The 24,580-nt window shown below is 38.7% G+C and overlaps 1 protein-coding gene across 5 annotated transcripts in view; it reads left to right on the forward strand.

Annotated features, from left to right (window-relative positions):
• Nucleotides 1-24,580, forward strand: part of WDTC1 (WD and tetratricopeptide repeats 1) — a 69,866-nt gene that overhangs the window by 22,477 nt on the left and 22,809 nt on the right. The gene's annotated exons all lie outside the window — the stretch shown is intronic.

The raw sequence follows: 24,580 nt of genomic DNA on the forward strand, positions 1-24,580 counted from the left end.
GTTGGCTTGAACAGTAAAGATTCTTACCTTTGTATAGGAATTTAGACTTTACAAAGTGTTTTCTCATACACACACACACACACACACTTTCTCACATTTTAGCTTCAAAGGAATGCTGTGGGAGGCAGATAGGAAACAGGTATTTATTAAAAAAAAAAGTTTTAGAAAAACGAAGCACTTTGTCCAGTGTTGTCCTGTCCAGTCCATGGCCTACAGCCCAGAAGTTCAGCTTTTTCATTGTGTCTGACACAGAAATATTCCATAATGTTAGTTCCATTCCCTTTCCTTCCTCAAGATCGTGTTTTGAATTCAACTTTTAGATGTCCTATCCAACTTAGTGTCATCTGCAGGTTGAATACGAATTCTCTTTGGTTCCTTCCCGTTAATGTTTGTAAGTGATTGTGTTGATCTTAGAAGAAGACTAAAAAGAAATTTATTGAATATTAGCAGTGTTATCTCGAGGTAATGAAATTATAGAGGATGGTTATTGCTTTCTTTTCATTATAAACTTTTATCCATTATAAAATATAGCTACATTAATAGTAATATGGAAAAGATAAATAAAAATTATTTCTTATTCCCACTGCCTTAGTATAATTACTATTAGCGTTTTATATACTTCCTTTTATCTCTTGCATGTTTTTACATGTGTCATCAATATTTTACATTGAATTTTGTATCTTTTCTATAATAATCCTTTTCTCCATGTTACCAAGTAGTCTTCACAAATTTCACTTAAAATTTTTTTTTTAACAAGTACTGCTTTTTTTTTTTATTGGCTGCGTTGGGTCTTCGTTGCTGCACACGGGCTTTCTCTAGTTGCTGAGAGCAGGGGCTACTCTTCATTGTGGTGCGTGGGCTCCTCATTGTAGTGGCTTCTCTTGTTGTGGAGCACAGGCTCTAGGCACATGGGCTTCAGTAGTTGCGGCACACAGGCTCAATAGTTGTGGCTCATGGGCTCTAGAGCACAGCTCAATAGTTGTGGTGCACGAGTTTCGTTGCGCCGTAGCATGTGGAATCTTCCCAGAGCAGGGCTCGAACCTGTGTCCCCTGCATTGGCTGGCGGATTCTTAACCACTGCGCCACCTAGGAAGTCCTTAAAAATTTTTTTTATGATTATAGAAGTAGTAAATATCATAGTAGAAAATATGGAATTGACAGAAAAATATAGAGAAGAAAACAAAATCATTTTTAATTCTACCATCCAGGGATAAACATTGTTAATGTTTGATATATTACTTTTGTTATTATGAAGCAGAATGCTAGTTAAGAGATGGGCTAGTTAAGAACTGGATAAATTTAGTTTCAAGACCTATCTTCCCTACAGCTATATCGCCTTGTACAAGTTACCCCTAGTTTCCTGATCTGTAAAATGGAGCAATAACTGAGAATTGTTATGATGATTAAATGAGATGATTTTGTGAAGTGCTTAATACAATGCTTGGATCATAGTAGGCTACTTCAGTGAATAATAATTATTATTCTTAAGTCTTCCAGTTTTTTTTTCATGCTTATGTAAATCTTTTTCTACAAAATGGGGCTCATACCATTTACACAATTTGCTAAAACCCTTTTATACTTTTATATCATTATTGTTTCCCCATACCTCCAAAAAGTATTTGAAAACATGATTTTGTAAATATATTGTATTATTTATCCTTTATTCTATTTTTTTGAGTTTCTTTCCATATTTCCTTGAAACATAAAGTACATCCCTTTAGTGCAGTTGGAGGTGGGGGGCATGGAAGGTTTTACCTCCAAGGGGACATTTGGCAATGTCCGGAAACAATTTTGGCCGTGAAAACTAGAAGGGTACTACTGGCATATAGTGAATAGAGTGTAGGGATGGTGCTAAACATTCTACAATCATAGTACAACAAAGAAAGGGCAACAAAGAATTATGCAGCGCCCAATGCCAGCAGTGCCGAGGTTGAGAAACCCTGCTCTAGTGGATGCTGAGTAGACAGTTCCCGCTAGCTGTCTGGGCTCCTCCTTTTAGCTGTGCCTCCACCGAACCCATATTGCCTATACTGTCTTTTCCTGGTTTTATAACTTTGTCCACAACAGACTTGGAAATTTCTGTGAACACAACATAGGATTCTAGCTATTGTTTCCAAAGGATTGGCACTCAAATACAAAAATATGTTAAGGTGGATGGACTGTTTGAATTTGCACTTGGGTGAAGGCCACCTTGGCGGGAACCTATAGTAGCAGTGCACAATATGAGGGAATGCCCACAGGTTTGGATGTTAAAACAAAGACCTAGTTTAAATCCTGCTTTGCCACTTGTGAGGCTTAGAGAAGTGAGAGCAGATGGAAAGAAGACTGGGAGAAAAATAGGTTTATGAGAGAATCAGGGAGTTGGACCTGTGAAGTTTGGAAGCATGTTGGAAAGCTTTGTGGAGATGTCAGATAGACAGTTGATGGTCCTAATCGGGGAAGAGCTCTGGACTCTAGGGAGAAATGCGGGGACTTTAGCTATCCATGAAGCCTTAGAGAATAGGGTCCAAGATCTAGCTCTGGAGATACTCCAGCTTTCAGAAATTGATTACAAGCTAAGGAGATAAAAATGTTAACCATGAAAGAGAGTCAGTGAAGTAGAATGGGAACAAAACCAGGAGAGAATCAGGAGAGTAATTTCAAGAAAGGAGTGGTCAGTTCTACTCAGTGCTTCTGAGACTTTGAATAAGTGAGGACAAAACGACTGTGGTCTTGACCAGAGCAGTTTTATTGGAGTGTTGAGAATGGATACTAGATCAGAGGGTTTGAGGAGTGAATTGGAGTTAAAGGAGTGCAACAGCAAGTAGACAACTCTCCCTTTAAAAAAAAAAATATTTAGAGAATTCCCTGGTGGTCCAATGGTTTAGACGCTGCACTTTCACTGCCGTGGGTCCAGGTTTGATCCCTGGTCGGGGAACTAAGATCCCACAAGCCATGTGGTGCAGAAATAAACAAACAAACAAATAGATAAACAAATTTTAAAGAGGGTGATGAAAGTTTATTTATCTATTTAGTTAGTTATTATAATTTTTTCACCTAGGTGAAAGGAAAGATAGGATGTAAGCATTAAAAAGGGTAAAATGTTGCAGGAAGGGGGACCCCTTCCAGGGCCCTAGAGTGGGCTCTTGTCTAACACTCAGAAATGAATTGTTCAAGGAGACACACGTGCTACCAAAGCAAGAGGCTTTGTATTGGGAAGGGGTGCCTGGGTGGAGAGCAGTAGGGTAAGGGAACCCAGGAGAACTGCTCTGCCACGTGGCTCACAGTCTCAGGTTTTATGGTGATGGGGTTAGTTTCTGGGTTGTCTCTGGCCAGTTGTTCTGACTCAGGGTCCTTCCTGGTGGTGCAAGCATGGCTCAGCCAAAATGGATTCCAGCAAGAAGGATTTTGGAAGGTTGTTGGTAGGACATATGGACTGGCGTCTCCTCTCTCCTCTTGACTTTTCCCAAATTCTGCAGGTTGGTGGTAGCTTGTTAGTTCCATGTTCCAGGACCTCCTATTGTAAGACACTCATGCAAGTGGTTACTGTTGTGCCTGGCCAGGGCAGGTATTTTGGTCAGTGGTTCCTCTAACAAAACTGTAAAAGATATCTTCTCTTGCCTCTCTACATCTACTCTTTCTTCAGCTCACTACCTGGGCAGCTGACTTGCGTAGATATATCAACAGTCTCTCTTGTCACCTATCTTCCTGTTGACTTTAACCAATGAGGAGTCATTTCAGGAAATTGGAGGAAGAATGACATCTTTTTTATTCCGCTCACTTGCACCCTTCAAAGTCACTTTGTTTTGTTTTTGTTTTTCTTTTCCAGCTTTGTTGAGTTGTATAGACAATTCTTGAAAGACTTTGTTTACAAAAGGAAGCAGAGAAATGGGGCAGTAGCTGGAGGAGCTTGTGGGATCAAAGGAGGGATTTGTAAGAATGGAAAGAAATACTAGAGCTTGTTTGTGTATGTTGATAAGAGAGAAAGGGATTGCTGTTAAAGGGTTAGGACAGAATAATTGAAAGAGCAAAGTCCTAGGGAAGGTTGGAGGGGATAGGATTCAGAGTTGAAGCAGAGGGCTTGGGCTTTGATAAGTGCAAAGACATTTCTATCATTGTTACAGTGTCCAGTGTGTCTGGGACCAAAAGAAGCACAGACTGGGATAAAAACTGGAAAGTCATTGTAATAATCTATAGTAGCGTTCTCAAAGTGTGTTCTGCAGACCCCTGGGGATCCCCATGACCTCTTCAAGGGACTCCATCAGGTCAAAACTACTTTCATAGTAATACTAAGACATTATTTGCAAAACAAAACAAACTCATTTAAAAATTTGCAAAAAAAATAAAGGGGGGGGGCACTTAAAACTACTGTCACTTTAGCATGAATCAAGACAAGTAGCATCAGATTCATTGAATTATTCACCCCATGCATTTGCAGTGACCCCCTGCAAAAAAAAAAAAAAAGTCTTAAAATGTCCTTGTTGTAAAAGCAATAAAACTTACTAATTTTAAATTTAAACTCTTAAGTACAGATCTCTTAAGTATTCTGTATTCTGAGGTGGGAAGGATCCATAAAGTACTGCTGCTGCATACTGAACTATGATGATTGTCTTGAAGAAAAGCACTTGTTCAGTTGTTTTGAGTTGCAAACTCAACTGGCCATTTTTGTCATGGAACACCATCTGAAAGAATGGCTAGCAGATGAAAACTGTGGTTATTCAAATATGGGTATTTGGCAGACATTTTCTTTCAAATGAATGAAGTAAACTGTCGCTTCAAGAGGAACAACTTATAGTATTTGTTGCCAAAGATAAAATTTGGGCTTTAAAGCAAAAAAAAAAAAAAAAAAAAAAAAAGAGTATAGGAAAATTTGTATCTGCCACCATGAGCTTGATAGCTTCTCAGTACTTCTTAAAAGTCTCTTTGATGAGATCTGTGGTGATATTAACAAATGTCAGTAACATGTTATTGTATAATAAATGTTAACATTTGAAGATCTTCAAATTCATTGAGTCACTGTTTTCAAAACAAAAGTCATACATATGTAAAAGATCCAGGCATAATGTAAAATCAAGCAATGTGTTTTAATGTAGCACGGTACCAACAGCTCATTTATGTGGTTTCAGGTTCCACATTGTATCATTAAGAAACCATTGTTAGTCCAGTTTCGGTGTAATAGCAAGGAAGGATACCTACAATGATCTGAACAGGCCATTAAAATACTGCTCCCTATTCCAACTATAATACTTATCTTTATAAGGCTGGATTTTCTTCATATATTTCAACCAAAATAACATCTTACAACAAACTGAATACAAAAGTAGACATGAGGGACTTCTCTGGTGGCTCAGTGGTTAAGAATCCGCCTGCCAACGCAGTGGATACGGGTTCAAGCCGTGGTCCAGGAAGATCCCACATGCTGTGGAGCAACTAAGCCTGTGCGCCACAACTACTGAGCCCGAGTGCTGCAACTACTGAAGCCCATGCTCCACAACAAGAGAAGCCTGTGCACTGCAATGAAGAATAGCCCCTGCTTGCCACAACTAGAGAAAACCCGTGCCCAGCAATGAAGACCCAGCGCAGCCAATAAATTTATTTATTTTAAAAAAAGAAAGTAGATATGAGAACCCAGTCATCTTCCATTAAGCTAGACATGAAAGAGTTTTACGAAAATGTTAAGCAATGCCATTCTTCTCATTAAATTCTTGTGTCTTGGAAAATATAGTTACTTTTTATTTAAAATGTGTTACCTTATCGTTTTATTATTATTTTTAAATGAAATTAATAATTTTATTTTCATTAAATTAAAGTTATAATTAATAATGTTAATTTTAAATGAAATTAATATTTCAGTTTTAATTTCTAATATGGTAAATATTGATAACCTATATTAAAAAACTCTTTGGGATCCTCAGTAATTTTTAAAAGTGTAAAGGGGTCTTGAGCCTAAGAAGTTTGTGAACCAGTGGTCTGTAGAGCCAGAAACTGGATGACTGGGTAATATCACTGGGGAAAAAAGTAGGAGGAAAGAGAAGACCCAAGACCAAGAACCAAGGTGTTTCAGCATTTAGAGATTATCTGTTTCTTCTCTTCCTCTACCCACAGGAGACAGAAGGAATAGCATAGAGGTGGGAGAACATGGTATCATGGAAGCCAAGGAGGAGGAAAATTCAACTGTTGTGATTTTTTACAATCCTAATCTCAAAAGGCTGTCTTATTTCTCTTTCTTAGTTTGAGGTTGGAGGGTATACCTTTTTTGACACCCTCACCCCCAACTATAGTAGTAAAAATGCCATTATAAGCTGTATGACCTTGGATAAGCCCTTTAACTTCTAGGACCCGTTTCCTCATCTGTAAATAATATACATATCCTCTTTGTCTCTTAGGTTTAAGAGGAGGCATAAATAAGTTAATTTATATATGTAAGGTACTTAGCACAGTGCTCAGTATATTATAAAATTCATGGTATATGGTACTCAAATATTACCTGCTGTTATTGTTGTTATTTATAGAAAGCTCTTAAAATTTCCTGAGATGCTGATTTGATGGTATCTAACTTTAAAATGCTTTACGGTCATTTTTTTCCCTTATTTCCCACCCATTTTCACATATGGACCTCATTTCGGTTAACGAGTCGATTTTTGGCAATAAGAAGTGGTGATACAATAAGGGTTGGGTGGGGGTGGGATAAAAGAGGTAAAATCAACAGGAAAAGCTCCTGCCTTTTTGTGGTTATTGATTATAATGTTTTCCTCTTTATTATCTGGGGGAATTTCTTCCCTGAATTTCCTAATTTACTACTTTGTATACTTTTGAAAAATGCAGAAGGAAACTTCAATGGAACTCTTAGGATATAGTACTCACTAAAAGCCTATCGGTTTGATTGGCTTTTTTTCTTATTAATTTATTTTTATTTATTTATTTATTTATTGGCTGTGTTGGGTCTTTGTTGCTGCACACAGGCTTTCTCTAGTTGTGGCGAGCGGGGGCTACTCTTTGCTGTGGTGCACAGTCTTCTCATTGCGGTGGCTTCTCTTGTTGTGGAGCACAGGCTCTAGATGTGAGGGCTTCAGTAGTTGTGGCACATGGGCTCAATAGTTGTGGCTCTCGGGCTCTGGAGCGCAGGCTCAGCAGATGTGGTGCACGGGCTTAGTTCCCCCAAGGCATGTGGGATCTTCCCGGCTCAGGGCTTGAACGCATGTCCCCTGCATTGGCAGGCGGATCTTAACCACTGTGCCACCAGGGAAGTCCAGTTTGATTGGCTTTTTAAATTTTCTATATTGGAGTTAACTTGAAAGTTTAAAAAGATCATCTCCTTTCCATTCTTTTTCCCAGCCACCAAATTCACTTTCCTGGAATCAACTAACATATTCAATTTCAGTATCCTTCCAGAGAAATTTAATGCATTTTTATGAAAAATTTTATATAAAAATTCTCACCTTTCTTAGCCTAACATATTTACTGCTTTGTACCTTACTTTTGAATTTAAAAATATACTTTCATGATTTTACCATATCAGTACATAAAGGTGTTTCTAATATCTAGTTCTTTCATGACTTCAGAGTATTCTGTTGGATGAGTGTACTATAATTTATTTAAATTGTCCCTGTTGATGGATATGTAGGTTACTTACAATCTTCTGTATGTACAGTATTATTCCTTGCAACATCATTTGGCATATGTGGGTGTCTATCTTTAGGATAAATACCTACAAATGGTATTAGTAGGTCAGAGAGTATATCCATCTGTGATTTTGATAAATATTAACAAAACTGCCTTTCATGGAGTCTGTACCAATTTATACTCTTATCACACTTCTTCACTCTCTTTTTTTTTTTTAAGCTCTTTATTGGAAAACAATTGCTTCACACTCTTGTACTAATTTTTGAGGTACACCAAAGTGAATCAGCTGTATCCACACATATATCCCCACATTCCCTCCCTCCTGCGACCCCATGCCCCCCCCCCCCGCCCCGTCCTGGCCCTCTAAAGCATCACCCATCATCAAGTTGATCTCCCTCTACCATACAGCAACCTTCCACTAGCTATCCACGTCACACCAGTAGTGTATCCATGCCACCCTCTGACTTTGCTCCAGCTTCCCCTTTGCCCCCCTGTCCCTCCCCCGCCCCAACCCTGTGTCCTCCAGTCCATTCTCTATATCTGCACCTTTATTCTTGCCCTGTCACTGGGTTTATCAGTACATTTTTTTTAAGATTCCATATATATGAGTTAGCATATGGTATTTGTTTTTCTCTTTCTGGCTTACTTCCCTCTGTATGACAGTCTCTAGGTCTGTCCACTTCATTACATATAGTTCAATTTCATTCCTTTTTATGGCTGAGTAATATTCCATTGTATATATGTGCCACATCTTCTTTATCCATTCATCTGTTGATGGGCATTTAGGTTGCTTCCATGTCCTGGCTATTGTGAATAGTGCTGCAGTGAACATTATGGTACATGTTTCTTTTGGGATTATGGTTTTCTCTGGGTATATGCCCAGTAGTGGGATTACTGGGTCATATGGTAGTTCCATTTTTAGTTTTTTAAAAAATAAACATAGTATTCAACAAATATTTGTTCTCTCCCCAGCCTCTTCTCCCCAATGTGTCCATCATTATTCTGAAAAATTTCACAAGTGAGTGAAACATAATGGGCCAGAGAGATCTCAACTTGGCTTTCTAAGAAAAATGTAGTCTAGGCTGAAACCTAAAAGATGGATGGGAGGAGCTAGCTAGATTTGGGGAAGATAGGGAGAGAAAAAGTTCTAGGCTGGGGGAACAGCATATGAATGATGCAAGGGAGAGCTGAGGGTACTTGGTTCAGGAGAACAGATGGTCACAGAATACAAGTGGAAGAAGGATAATAGATGAGGTTGATGGAGGAGAGTGTGGGTGGGATGTTCATAATGAAGGATGTTGTACGCTGTGTTGAAGACTATTGATTTTATCCTGAGGTCAGTGGGGAGCTGTTGAGTTGTCTTTACCACGTGAGCAGTATGATTAGAGTTAAGGTGTGTGTGTGTGTGTTTGTTTTAAAATTGGCTTCAAAATAAAGATTGCAGAAGTTCAAACTGTGGACAGCAAGACCACTTAAGAGATAGTGGCAGTGATTCAGAAAGAGGTGATTGGTTACTTGAACCTAGATAATGGTAATTTGGGTGAGAGAAGTCAGTGAATTTGAAAGACATTTAAGAGGTAGAATTAACAGAGTTCTTGGTGACTGAATGTGGAAAGTTAGGAAAAGAGAGGAGTCAAGGATGAAAGTTAAGTGTCTGTTTGGCAGGGTAAATGGTAGTACCATTCACAGAGTTAGGGAGCACCGGAGGAGGAATAAGTTTGAAGGAAAAGTTGATAAGCTTGGTTATGGATGTTCCAGAGCTATAGGCCATGTGTTGTCTAGTGCTTTCTAAACAAGGTAGTTGGAACACTTGGGTCTGAGCTTAAGAATGAGGAGATGTTGATTTGGGAGCAGTTAGCAGCATATACATTGGAACAATGAAAGTGAGTTGTGATTGCCTTTGAGGAGTGTGTAGAGTAGGAAGAAAGCCTAGGATAGAGCCGTATAGAAGACCAATATACGAGCCAGGTGGACAAAGAAGAGTATGCGGAGGGTATCAAGAAAGAGCAATTAGGGGAGTAGGAAGGAAAACAGAGAGGGTGATGCCACAGAACCCAGAAGAAGAAAGTTTCATTGAGGAATAAGTGGTCAACACTATCAAATACTGCCAGGGACCAAGTAAGTTAAGGACTGAGAAGTGTCCCTTTGATTTAGGGCAAGGAAGCCGTCATGGTCACCTTGGCAAGGGCCATTTTTGTGGTATAGATAGAAGTGGGTTGAGGAATTATTGGGAAGTGAGGAAGTAAAAATACCTGGTGTAGACTGCTCTTTCAGTATGGTTATGCAGGGAGGAGAAATGGAGGCCCACGGCTCGATGTGGGTTTGGCACCAAGGGAGGACTTTTTACATTAGAGAAGCTTGAGCATGTTTAATCCCAAGGGGAAAGAATCAGTATAGAAAGGGAAAGTTGAAGATACAGGAGAGCTAGAAGATCGTCTGGGGTTGAAATTTTGTCAGATGAAGGCTGCAAATGAATGATTGTAGTAATGAATCATGAATTTTTAGGGGGATGGGAAGGAAGTAAAGACATGAGGTGGCGTGTAAGGAGAGAATAGAGTGACTGACTGGACTTGAAGGACTTGTTGACCGTAAGAATCATTGGGGAATGATATATATTCTTTTTTTCACTTACTAGTATATCTTGAAAATCACTCAAATCAGTTGAGTTTTTTTTTTTTTTTTTGGCCTAGCCTTGCAGCTTGTTCCCTGACCAGGGATCAAACCCAGGCCTACAACAGTGAAAGCACTGAGTCCTAACCACTGGACCACCAGGGAATTCCCCATAGAGTTCTTTTTTCTTTTTTCAATTAATTAATTAATTTATTGGTGTGCTTGAGTCTTTGTTGCTGCATGCAGCTTTGTCTGGTTGCGGCGAGCAGGGGCTACTCTTCATTGCAGAGCACAGGCTCTAGGCGCATAGGGTTCAGTAGTTGTGGCACATGGGCTTAGTTGCTCCTCAGCATGTGGGCTCTTCCTGGACCAGGGATCGAACCCCGTGCCGCCTACGTTGGCAGGTGGATTCTTAACCACTGTGCCACTGGAAAGTCCTCCCCATAGAGCCCTTTTTCACAGCTGCCTAGTAGTCTAGTATGTAGATAAAGCAAGATTAAGTCAGTGGATTTCTCATGTATGGGCTCTTAGAGTTGTTTCTAATAGTTTGTAATTACAGTGCCATAATGAATAACCTTGTGCATATATATTTTAGTATTGCTAGAGATATATCTTCAGGGTAAAAATCTAGAAGTGGGAGTGCTGGCCAAAGGGTAAATATATATGTGGTTTTGTTAGATATTGCCAAATTTCCCTCCATGGGAGTTGCACCATTCTGCCTTCCTGGTAGCAGTGCCTGAGAGTGCCTGTTTCTCCACAGCTCACCAACAGACTGGGGGATTAAGCGTTTGAATTTTTTACCATTCTAACAGATGAAAAATGGTATCTCAATATAGTTTTAAATTACATTTCTCTTATGAGTGAGATGGAATATTTTTTTCATATATTTAAGGGCTGTTTTAAAATAATTTTGCCAAATTTGATAACGAAGGAGGGAGACTAAGAATTTATGTTATGTACCTGTGTATTTTTGCAAACACAGCATAGATTGGATAAGCAGAAACTAATGAAGTTGGTCACCTCCAGGGGATAGAAGGCGTAGAGTGGAGGGGAGAAAAGGGAATAATCCTTCTGGACCTTTTTGTAGAGTTTTTACTTTTATAACCACGGTGAGGTTTTACAGATTCAAAAAGTGTGTAAATTAAGTGAAAATTAAGTCAGCAGAGATGGGGAAAGGGATGCCAGCTAAGTCAATTTTTAACACAGTACTTTGACTATAAATATTCTTTATATATATTTTAAAGACAAAGTAAAGAAATCTTGATTGAACTTGTTAGTAAATTTGTCATTTGTAGTAGTATTGCTGTAGCAATTCTGTAACTATCAATATTTTGTGTGTGTTGCAGAATTGAGCAAATGAGTAAATATCAGTGTTGTTGGGATAAATTTATCAATGCTAATATGTAATAAATATAATGTTGATATAATATATCAATGTTGTTCCCTTCTCACTGTGGGTGAAGGGAAATTCAAATATGGAATAGGCAAAAGAAGAACTCTGAGGTACTGGATTGGAATCAGCAGTATCAGTGTGAATTCATGGTTTTTGTTTTGTTTTATTTTGTTGGCCATGCCACATGGCTTTTGGGATCTTAGTTCCCCAACCGGGGATTGAACCTGCGTCCCAGCGGTGAAAGTGCTGAGTCCTAACCACTGGACTGCCAGGGGATTTCTGAATTCACGGTTTAAAAATACATATATTTAATATGTATTTATATGTTATTTCCAGCTGTGTCTTCTGAAAGGGTCCAGAAGCAATGATACTCAATAGCCTTGAGTTACTGGTGGTTTCTAAGTACCATTCCCCACTAGAAAGAACCAGGGGTCCTTGGAGGAATAACTGATTCAGGTCTGGGACAGCAAATGTACAAGATGAGCCTACAACATCTTGTGGCAGAAGATCAACAGAAAGTAAAGAAATAAAAATGATAGGGACATATCATAAGGATGCAGAAGGCAGCATGAAAGACATGCTCCTGGCCAAACCCGTGACAGCTTGAGCATAAGGATGAATAATGACAATAATGAATTAAAACCTACTGAATAAAAAATACTTGAATTTGCACTGGTGAGAGAGAGGGAGAGAAAGAAAGGGGGGTGGGGGGAGAGAAGCACTTTATTCTAGTAGATTGCCAACCACTAAATGAAGAAATGATAAAGTTGGAAAAATCACCATTTTATAACCATCACACCACATCATACCAGTAATTGATTCAGGCAAGAATAATCAGTGAGTGATCAAACCATTGAGTGGAAATTTGATGGCAGACAGGATATTTGCACAATGTAGAAGTGTTTCCTCACAGATAGCAAAGAGGAAAACAGTAACATTAGAGTGGAGAAAGCTGGTAGATACCAGTTTAACATCAATGCCAGCTGATAGTGTGCACTGAGGAGGACACAAAATCACCTAGGTGGTATTTCTGTCAAAATGCGTTATCTACAATAAATCACGGGGAAATAATCAGACAAATCCAAACCGAGAGACATTTCTCCAGAACAGCTGATACATTCTTCAGAAATGTCATATTGTAAAAAACAAAGAAGGACTGAGGAAGTGCCCCAGATTAAAGGAGACTAAAAAGAAAATGGCAACTAAATGCAGTGTGTGATCCTGGATTGGCTCCTGGATCAGCAAAATCAAAGGGATAATATTGGGACAGTTGGTGAAATGTGAATATGGACTATATATTGAATAATAGTATTGTGTCAGTGTCAAATTTCCTGACACTGAAATTTAAGGATGTAAAGGGTCCTGAAGTTTGTAATTTAGTCTCAAATGGTTCAGGGGAAAAAAGTGTGTGTGTGTGTATAGGGAGAAAGAGGAGAAAGGGGGAGAGAAAGAAATGTTAGCAGTTAATGACTTAGGGGAAAGGTGTTTTTTTACTATTCTTGCACCTTTTTATATGTTTGAAATTGTTTCAAAATAGTTAAAAATGTTCATTAAGAAAATATAAAGAAGTATTGTAGGGGCAGCAACTGAGTAAGAGAGCCTGAAGGGAGGTTGAGATTAAAGGATTTAAGTTTAATGTTGATTAGGATAAATTCTAAGGTATTCTGGTATGTAGGCCAAACCAATTCTCTATGTTCTTTGGACATCTTTGCTGAGCGTTCCACATCCTCCTTTAGTTATATGCACTAGCTCATCTTGTCTCATTGAGTTTTATTGTCATAACCAGACAGGAGCCAAATATCCTGGGATTTCAGTTTGTGGCCTGTAGTCCTCACTTTGGAGCCCGGGGGTGGTACTTGCTTTCAACATCATTAGGGTTTTCCAAGTCCACCTTAAAGTTCTTTTTAAAAAAAAAAATAAATATATTTATTTATTTATTGGCTGAATTGGGTCTTCATTGCTGTGCACAGGCTTTCTCTAGTTGTGGTGAGCAGGGGCTGCTCTTCATTGTGGTACACGGGCTTCTCATTGCGGTGGCTTCTCTTGTTGCAGAGCACGGGCTCTAGGCGCACGTGCTTCAGTAGTTGTGGCACGTGGGCTCAATAGTTGTGGCTCTCGAGCACAGGCTCAGTAGTTGTGGCACACGGGCTTAGTTGCTCCGTGGCATGTAGGATCTTCCCAGAGCAGGGATCGAACCCATGTCCCCTGCATTAGCAGGCAGATTCTTAACCACTGCCCCACCAGGGAAGCCCTCCACCTTAAAGTTCTGATCACACTTTGATCCTTTCTATTTCTTCCACTTGTGGGATTTCTTGGCATGGTGATAGGCATTAAACACTGAGAGGTAGAGAGAGGGAGAGGAAAGTAACCTCACTTTATAAATAAGGAGAGTAAAACAGCACTTCCAAGGCCACATAAGTGGTAGAAATAAGATTAATAAGATTTATATCGGGCCTGTTTGGCTTCAGAGTTCATATTCTTTCCACATGAACCTTGTGTCTACTTTTTTAAAGGGCTTAATGAATAGTTCTTGCCTTGGTGGATTTATTCTCTTGCCTTATTAGTTTTCTTATATTGTCCTTAAACAAGTTGCAAACATTATATGTCCCACCTTCACAATTGGCTTGATTGCTTTTTTGTTTCTATTTTGTTTCTTGTATAATTTGAGCATAAATTCACTGGAAACAAGTTTGATATAAACTAGATTGGTTTTCTTTTTGAATATAGTTGGTATGCTAGACCAGGGCAGTTTCATAGTGTAACCTGATTCTAACAAAGACTTGTCAGTTTTTTTACACTATCAGTTTAGAGAGGTAAATTAGATAACAAATTCATAAAATTGTCACCCTGAAAGAAAAAGATAAAGCATAGATCTGACTTTGTGAAAGATTTCAAGAACTATCCTTTAGATCAGGGGTCAGCAAATTATGACTTGCAGGCCAAATCCAGCCTGCCACCTGTTTGTTGACTTGGTTTTTTAAGTGTAGTTTTTATTTTATGTAAGTGTACAATTCAGTGTTTTTTTGTTTTTTGTTTTTTTAGTATATTCACAAAGTTGTGCAACTATCACCATTACCTAACTCCAGACATTTTCATCACCCTAAAATACACACTCTTTACCCATATTAGCAGTTACCTCCCATCCCCTACCCCTGGCTCCACCCGTGGCAACCACTAATCTATTTTCTGTCTCTATGAATTTTCCTATTCTGGACACTTCATACCACTTGTCTTTTTTTATTTTTTTAATTAATTAATTTTTATTGGCTGTGTTACGTCTTCATTGCTGCCCTTGAGCTTTCTCTAGCTGCGGCGAGCTGGGGCTACTCTTTGTTGCAGTACTCGGGCTTCTCATTGCTGTGGCTTCTCTTGTTGTGGAGCATGGGCTCTAGGCACGCAGGCTTCAGTAATTGCAGCATGCTCACTTAGTAGTTGTGGCTCAAGGGCTCTAGAGCGCAGGCTCAGTAGTTGTGGCCCACAGCTTAGTTGCTCTGTGGCATGTGGAATCTTCCCAGATCAGGGATCGAGCCATGTCCCCTGCATTGGCAGGCGGATTCTTAACCATTGCACCACCAGAGAAGTCCTGGACACTTCATATGAATGGAATCACACAATATGTAGATTTTTGTATCTGACTTCCTTCACTTAGTGTGATAATTTCAAGATTTATCTATGTTGTATCATGAATCATACTTCATTCCTTTTTATGGCCAAATAACATTCCATTATATGGATATACCACATTTTGTTTATCCACTCATCAGACATTTTGCTTGTTTCCACTTTTTGGCTATTATGAATAATGCTTCTATGAACAATTTGTGTACAAGATTTTGTATGGACATATATTTTCAGTTCTCTTAGTCATATATCTAAGAGTAGAATTGCTGTATCATATGTCAACTCTAGGTTTAATTCCTTGAGGAACTGCCAAATTGTTTTTCAAAGTAGCACCACCATTTTGCATTCCCACCAGAAATGTACAAATGTTCCAGTTTCTCCATACCCTTACCAATACTTATTATCTGTCTTTTTTTATTATAGTCATCCTAGTGGGTGTGACGTGGTATTTCATTATGGTCTTGATTTGCATTTCCCTAATGACTAATGATGTTGAGCTTCTTTCCTTGTGCTTATTGGCCATTTGTATATCTTCTTCTCTGGAGGAATGTCTATTCAGATCCTTTGCCCATTTTTTTTTAATTTATTGGCTGCGATTTTGGGTCTTCGTTGCTGCATGCAGGCTTTCTCTAGTCGTGGCGAGCGGAGGCTACTCTTCAGTGTAGTACGGTGGCTTCTCTAGTTGCAGAGCACGGGCTCTAGGTGCTCGGGCTTCAGTAGTTGCAGCACGCAGGCTCAGTAGTTGTGGCACATGGGCTTGGTTGCTCCTCGGCATGTGGGATCTTCTCAGACCAGGGATCGAACCCATGTCCCTTGCATTGGCAGGCAGATTCTTAACCACTGCACCACCAGGGAAGTCCTCCTTTGCCCATTCTTAAATTGTTACCTATCATTTTATTGTTGAGTCATAAGAGTTCTTTGTATGTCCTGGATAATAAGCCCTTATCAGATATGTGATTTGAAATTTTTGCTTTTATTCTGTGGGTTTTTTCAGTTTCTTGAGAGTGCTTTTGACACACAGATTTAATTTTCATGAAGTCCAAATTGTTTTTTTCTTTTGTCACTTATGCTTTTGATGTTATATTTAAGAAACTGTTGCCTAATACAAAGTCATAAAGATTTACACCTGTGTTTTCTTCTAAAAGTTTTATAGTTTTAGATCTTATGTGTATGTCTTTGATCGGTTTTGGGTTAATTTTTATATATTGTGTCATGTAGAGGCCCAGTTTCATTCTTTTGCATGTGCATATTCAGTTATTACAGCACCATTTGTTGAAAAGACTATTCTTTCTCTCATTGAATTGTCTTGGCACTCTTATTGGAAATCAGTTAACCTTGCATAAATGTAAGAGTTTATTTGTGAACTCGTAACTCTATCCCATTGATCTAAATTTCTGTCCTTTATGTCAGTACTACACTGTTTTGATTACTGTATCTTTGTAGTAAGTTTTGAAATTGGGAAGTGAGTTTTCTAACTTTTTTCTTTTTCAAGATTGCTTTGGCTATTTTGAGAGTCCCTTACATTTACATATGAGTTTTATGTTCATCTTGTGAATTTCTGCAGAGAAGGCAAATGGAATTTTGATAGGGATTGAAATGAATCTCTAGCCACTTATTTTTATAAATAAAATTTTATTGCGGGGCTTCCCTGGTGGCGCAGTGGTTAAGAATCCACCTGCCAATGCAGGGGACCTGGATTCAAGCCCTAATCTGGGAAGATCCCACATGCCAAGGAGCAACTAAGACTGTGTGCCACAACTACTGAGCCCACGTGCCACAACTACTGAAGCCCGCACTCCTAGAGCTTGTGCTCCGCAACAGGAGAGGCCACCACCATAAGAAGCATGCACTCTGCAATGAACAGTAGCCCCTGCTCTCTGTAACTACAGAAAGCCCGTGCGCAGCAATGAAGACCCAACACAGCTAATAAATAAAATTAATTAATTAATTAAATTTTAAAAATTTTATTGGAACACAACCACACTCATTCGTTTATATATTGTCTATGCCTGTCTTAGTAATTCAACACCAGAATTGTGTAGTTATGACAGATACCATATGGCCTGCAAAGCCCAAAATATTTACTGTCTGGCTCTTTACAGAAAAGTACCAACCTCTGCTTGAGGTGGTGGGAGTAAACTTGTACTCTGAAGCACCAGAGGGCAGAACCTGGGAGTCATTCATTGATTCAGTCACACGTTCAAGTGTATATTGAGTGCCTACAATATGCCAGAAATGTTCTAGACTCTGGGAGATGAATATTAGCAGAAAATAAGACAGCACAGTTCCTGGCCTCATGAAGCTTCTTGCTGTGGCCTATGTGACACCCTTAGAATCTTGCCTCTACTCACCTCCCTGAGCTTATCTTGCCTTACTCTGTCCCTTTTATCACTATGGTCACACTGGCCTTCATTCTGTATCTACTGCATACCAGGCCTGTTCCTACCTTTGTATTTGTTCTTTCCTATGCCTGGCATTCCTTCTCAGCATTCAAATTTCTCCTCAAACATAGCTATATCAGAGGCTTTCTCCGACCAGTGTATCTAAAGTATAACCCATCACTGTGTTTTACTTTTTATGTAGCACTTACCACTATCTGAACTCATTTTACTGATTCCTGTGCTTATTTTTTTTTCTCTCCCCCACCACTAGAGTTCTCTGTCTTATTTACCACCATAGCCTTTGCATGTATAAGAGTGCCTAGCATATGAAAAATAAAAGTAAAGTCAACCAATCAATCAAATAAAAAGATTGAAAGAATAAAGAGAATTTGCAGGCATAGACAGCAGATGTAGGTCAACATAAGAAAAAACTTTCTGCTGTGAATTATGGTTGTTGACTTGTCCCACTATATTTATACTTAGATTTTTAGCTAAAACATATAGAAGTTGAAATATATTTTAAATCGTTCCTTTTCATGACTTCTGGGAGGATTTTTCCTTCCCCAATAATCTTAGTTTACATCAGACTGTACTATAAGGCCTGATTAATCATGGTGCAAGGGAAAGAACATATTTGGATTTGATTCCCAGTTTTGCTACTCATCTATCACAGTGTTTTATAAGAATTGATTTGTTTCCCACAACAATCCTATGAGGTTATGTATATTATCTCCTTTCTTAGAGATGTAAAACCTGAAGTACAGAGAGGTTAAAGAATTTACTCAAGGAAATACAGCTTGTGAACATGAAAACACATTAACTGTCCTTTATGGGCAGTTTAACGGATTTTGAAGGGTAATTAGGTGAAGCACTTAGGACAGGGCCTGACGCATAGTAAGCTAAGTTTTAGTTATTCTTGTTGCTCTTAGTACTCCATTTAGTAGTTCTTAGGCACACTAAAATTTGAGAAACCATTCAACTAGGTTAAAGAATCAACAAAAGGATTTTATGGAGATGTCTGGGTATTCAGATCATCCTGCCTTTAAGATAACTATCAAATCATTAAATGAATGGAGAGCAAATAAAGAATTCTCAAGAGTTTTATTTGCCTTCAGGACTCACTCCATTCTGTTATATTATAACTATATAATCTTAATATATGCTAATAAACATGTGTATTGTGAAGTTTAAATGAATTGATATACATGACAGCTTAGCACTTACCCTGGCATTTAGTAGGTGCTTAATTAATGTTTGCTGGATTTTCATCTAAATCTTCCTTGCTCAGACTCATATTCACACTGTCAAGGAGTTATAGAGGAGCACGTGGCCATCTGTTTCCTCTCTTTCCCAGCTGGCATTTCCTGTGGAGTCTCCACTGAACATCTCTAACTCTCGTGCTCTTTGTCATTGATCTTTTCAGTGGAACTTCATTATACAGATGTTTAGGTCTGCAGTCAGTTGAGTACGTTAAACATGTATGTGGTTTGGGTTGCAGTTAAGAGAGGACCCTTACATGTATCCATGTAAACTGGGCCACAGCTTTGTCTCCAAGCTAGACAATGTCCTCAAAGATCCTTTAAGCTTGATCTTAAAGCCTGATGTTCCTATCTTTTAGGTTTTTTTGATACCTCTCTCCTTCCTCTTGTTATAGCAGAACTTAGTCTCATGTTGCCATAGACATGGACCTGTCTTTGTTTATCCTACTGTCTATTCCCTTTTCTCCCAGTGCCTTATACATAATGAGTGTTGAATAAATGAGTTGTCTGTTTGGTCAGAGCTTAGTGTAGCAATTTAATAGGTGCAGAAATAACCCTTTAGAAAAAGTTAGTAAATGGGAAGGAATCCAGTTGTTCAAGATGTGTATGCTTTGTGAGTATTCTGGTCATATGGAGGGGTCTTTGAGAGTAAGATTTGGAAGAACACACAGAGGTTGGCAAGAGAAGTTACCTGAGGATGAGCTCCAGGGGTGGGAGCCAGCATTTACCAAAGTGTGCTAGGCACCTTGCATATATTACATCATTTGATCTCCACAGTGATCTTGTCAGGAAGACATTATCATCATTTCCATTTCCCAGTGCAATATCTGAGGCTCTGGGAATCTCAAATGACTGCCCATATGTCTAGGAAGAGGCCAAGCTAGAGCTGAACCCAGACAGTTCTTTCACTTTATAATCCTGCCTCATATACTCAGCTTCCTCTTGTAAAAGAATAAATCTGGACAAAAGGATTTCTAGTCCTTTGGATTATGCCAGGATACACATTGATTGGCAGACTTCCTAGCTCTTTGCTTCTCTTTTCTTACTCACTTAATGCATTGGGTCCCAACTTTTTCCCCTATCAAGAATGACTTTTATTATTTTTTCCCTGTAGGTCCTACATTTTGATAGATTGTTGTCTCCTAAATTGTATTTAATAATGTTTCTTATTTTAATGTACTCCTCCACACCATGACTGCTCATCAGAGCTTCTGAGTAGCATTAGCTATACCTGAAGTTACAATACAGATGGTGTATATTTCCAGTCAAATGCAAAAAATCATTACATTGTGCCTAGTCTGGGTTGCCTAGTCACCTGTAAATGTTCTTTTCCCACTGAAATTTTAAAATACATCAAGTCGGGACTTCCCTGGCAGTCCAGTGGTTAATTGGTGCTTCCAATGCGAGGGACACAAGTTTGATTTCTGGTTGGGGAACTAAGATCCCACCATGCACAGTGCAGCCAAAAAAACAAATAAATAAAAAATAAAGTAAAATACATCAACCCACCAAAATTGGAACTAATCTAAATGTACAACACTAAGGTAGAGATGAATATGGTTTAAACTTCGGAGGAATATTCTGTAGCCATTTGAAGTGGTGCTTATGAGATCATAATAACATGGGGAAAGGCTAATGTTATAAGTTTGGAGAAGAGGAGGAGAAAACAGAACCTCATCTGCTCCTCCAGAGGACAGGAGATGTGTCTGTCTGACTCAGTTGTGTCTCTGATCCAGTACAGATCATAGCAGGCATTTAAGTTTTGAGGGACATACCCCAAAATTTTAAAAAGCAATATAACACCATGGTTAAGAGCCAAGCTCTGGAATCTGTCAGACATAGATTCACATTCTTACTATACTGTTTATACAATATGGGGTATTAACCTTTTTCTCATCTGAAAAATGAGAATAGTAGTGGTGTTTCCATCACAAGGTAGTTGTAAAGTTTAACTTAAAGCATAAACGAAGGGCACAATATTGTCTCTGGTAGATGGTGAGATAACTCATTATATATCAGCTACCACTATCACTATTATTAGTATTACCCTTTCTCTTCTCTCTCTTTATTAAGGTATGATTTATATAAAAATAAAATGCACAGGTCTCAAGTGTTGAGTTAGATGAGTTTTGACACTTGAGTAACTACCACCCACAACAAGACAGAGAATACTTCTATCACCCTGGAAGTTCCCATGGTGCCCTTTCCAGTCAACACTCCAACCTCAGAGCAACCACTTTTTGACTTCTATCTCCATAGATTAGTTTTGCCTGTTTGTATACTTTCTGTAAATGGAATTATATAGTATACATATGTTTGTGTTTGGCTTCTTTTGCTTAGCAAAATGTTTTTAGAGTTTCACCCATGTGGTTGCATGTATCTGTGGGTAGTCTTTTTGTTTCTTAGTAGGATTGCGCTGTATGAATGCGCCACATTTTGTGTGTCCGTTCTCCTGCTGATGATCATTTGGGTTATTTCCAGTGTGGGGCTTTAAAAATTAGGTGGACAGATGTTTTCATTTCCCTTGAGTAAATACCTAAGGACTATAATTGCTGGGTCATGGGGTAGATATGAGCTTAAACGTTATATCAAACTGACAAACAGTTCTCTAAGGTGATAGCAGAAATGAGATCTCTTTTTAATGCAGGTGGGAATAAGGGTGGTATTTGAGGTAATCCAGCACAGCCAGAGAAATACTATGGAGTCTTATGGACCTTTATGGACCTAGGTTCCTATCTGGGTTCTGGCCAAGTTATTTAATGTCTTTGAGACTTGGTCTTGCTTGTAAAAAGGGAGTGATAATGAGATCATGTATATTAATGTCTTGTATTCTAGATAGGCATACCAAGGTGGGGGCAGTAGTGTAGGCTTGTAAGGGGGTGTATGGTCTGTAGAGAATTTAAAAGCAGTAAGAAAACCACCTAAAAGTCCATTTGCTTTTTATCGTCATTATGTACCTACAGTTGTAAGCAGTGTTGGTGATAAAACGCCATGCTACCTAGCAAATTATAGGAACTTATAATAAACAGTAATTATAGTCAATATTTAATAAAGTTAAGCAGAAAGTAAAAGGTTGTAATTTGTAACTTAAGTGAGATTTGGAGCTTTTATTGCATGTCCTTTCTCTGTGCACTTTCTGTTTCCTCCAGATCCCTGGTGTGCAAGGATCACCCTAAATAGAAAATTTCCAGGGTTCCAGGGAGGTCTGTTCCTCTCTAGGAGCCATCTGTAAAGTCCCTCCTCTCTGTTCCTTTAAAGTTTGAGATTTTCTCCCCTTCTTTTTTACCCACTGTGTAATTCTGATATGTCATAGGCATGTTTTCTTGCATTGTATTCTTCAATGTAGTTATAGATTTATACCTAATCTAAGCCAGCCTTGTTTATCAAGGCCAAAACAAATCCGCTTAAACACTCTGTGCCTTGTAAATTAGCCTTCCAAACACATATTCTAACTTACGGAGCCCTTTATTAATGCTTTTTGTCAATAGTTACTTCGTATTTTTTTTAAGAACTTTTATTGAGATACAGTTAACAGACAATAAACAGCATATATTTAGAGCGTACAATTTGGTATCCCAATCTCCCAATTCATTCCCCCCCAACCCGCCCCACTTTCCCCACTTGGTGTCCATGTGTTTGTTCTCTACATCTGTGTCTCTTTTTCTGCCTTGCATTTCCTCTTTCATAGTTGTTAGCATTTGCCTTATGTATTGAGGTGCTCCTATACTGGGTGCATATATATTTATAATTGTTATCTCCTCTTCTTGGATGGATCCCTTGATCTTTATGTAATGTCCTTTCTTGTCTCTTGTAACATTTTTTATTTTAAAGTCTATTTGATCTGATATGAGTATTGCTATTCCAGCTTTCTTTTGATTTTCATTTGCATGGAATATCTTTTTCCATCCCCTCACTTTCAGTCTGTATGTGTGCCTAGGACTGAAGTGGGTCTCTTGGAGACAGCATATATATGGGTCTTGTTTTTGTATCCATTCAGCCAGTCTGTGTCTCCTGGTTGGTGCATTTAGTCCATTTACATTCAAGGTAATTATCGATATGTATGTTCCTATTACCATTTTCTTAATTGTTTTGTTTTTGTTTTGGTAGGTCCTTCTCTTTTCTTATGTTTCCCGCTTAGAGAAGTTCCTTTAGCATTTGTTGTAGGGCTGGTTTGGTGGTGCTGAATTCTCTTAGCTGTTGCTTGTCTGTAAAGCTTTTGATTTCTCCGTCGAATCTGAATGAGATCCTGTTACTTCGTATTTTCATAGAATCTAGTTTGGGCTTTCTACACTTTCTCCAACTTACCTACCTCTGAGCTATTTTTTACTATGTAAAAATGAATCATAAGTATCACATTTGTCTACTGTGGCTTGTCGTCTGTACTTTGGATGGGCTATTGATTTGAGAACAAATACAGTAATTCTGGAAGCATTCCTACATTTTTCAGACAGTGCTTAAGAGCCTGAGCTCTTGAGTTAAAATGCTTGCTGATACTACTACTAGCTGTGCCACATTGGCCATGTCTAACATATGGGTGTTTGTTTGTTTGTTTACACCACCATGCAACTGTCCAATACCAGATGGGTTCTCTACAATTTCACTTAATTCTGACAGTATCTACCTGGAGATAACATCAGACTCCACAGGTTAAGGGCTCAGTCCTATGAAACTACCCTGCTGTCCTGTACCCCCCAATACCTACTTTAGATGCCAATGGTAAATCCAGGTTGTCACCTGTGCTTTGAAGAAATTGGCTATAGATTAGAGGTTCCATACACCTTCTCCTTTGGTTCAATTAATTTTCTAAAGCAACTTACAGAACTCAGAGAAACATTCTACTTACTAGATTACCGATTTATTATAAAAGGATATAATTCAGGAACAGCCAGATAAAAGAGGTGCATAGGGCAAGGTATATGGGAAGGGGTGCGTAGCTTCCATGCCCTCTCCAGGCGTGCCACTCTCCCCAAATCTCCACATGTGTACCAACACAGAAGCTCTCTGAGCCCTGTCCTTTTGTGTTTTTCATTACATTGGCATGGTTGATTAAATCATTGGCCACTGGTGATCAGTTCAACCTCCAGCCCCTCTTCCCTCTGGAGGTCAGGGAATTGAGACTGAAAGTTCCAACCCTCCAATCATATGTTTGGTTCTCCTGGCAACCAGCTTCCACCCTTAGGTGCTTTCCAAAAATCACTTCATTAATATAAACTCAGGTGTTGAAAGAGGTTTGTTATGAATATCAGGATACCTTTATCACTCTTATTACTTAGGAAATTCTAAGGGCTTTAGGAACTCTGTGCCAGAAGTGAGGATGAAGACTAAATATATCTTTCTTACATATAAATAAATATATGTAAGTCACAGTATCACAGCAGATTACATAACCTCTCTGAGCATTGTTTTTCTTATCCATGAAATGATACCTGTTTCTTAAGATAATGGATGTAGAATGCTGTATTAGTTTCCTATTGCTGTCACAACAAATTACCACAAACTTAGTGGCTTAAAACAACACAAATTTATCATCTTACAGTTCTGTAGATCGGAAGTCTGATGTGGCTCTCACCAGGCTAAAGTCTTGATAGGGCTGTGTTCCTTCTGGAGGCTGTAGAGTAGAATCCGTTTTCTTGCAGTTCCCATTTTCTAGAGATGACTGCGTTTCTTGGCTCATGACCCCCTTCTGTCTCCAAAACTGGCAATAGCAGATCAAG

Source organism: Hippopotamus amphibius, chromosome 1 (genome assembly GCF_030028045.1).
Source record: "Hippopotamus amphibius kiboko isolate mHipAmp2 chromosome 1, mHipAmp2.hap2, whole genome shotgun sequence".
NCBI classification, from domain to species: Eukaryota; Metazoa; Chordata; class Mammalia; order Artiodactyla; family Hippopotamidae; genus Hippopotamus; species Hippopotamus amphibius.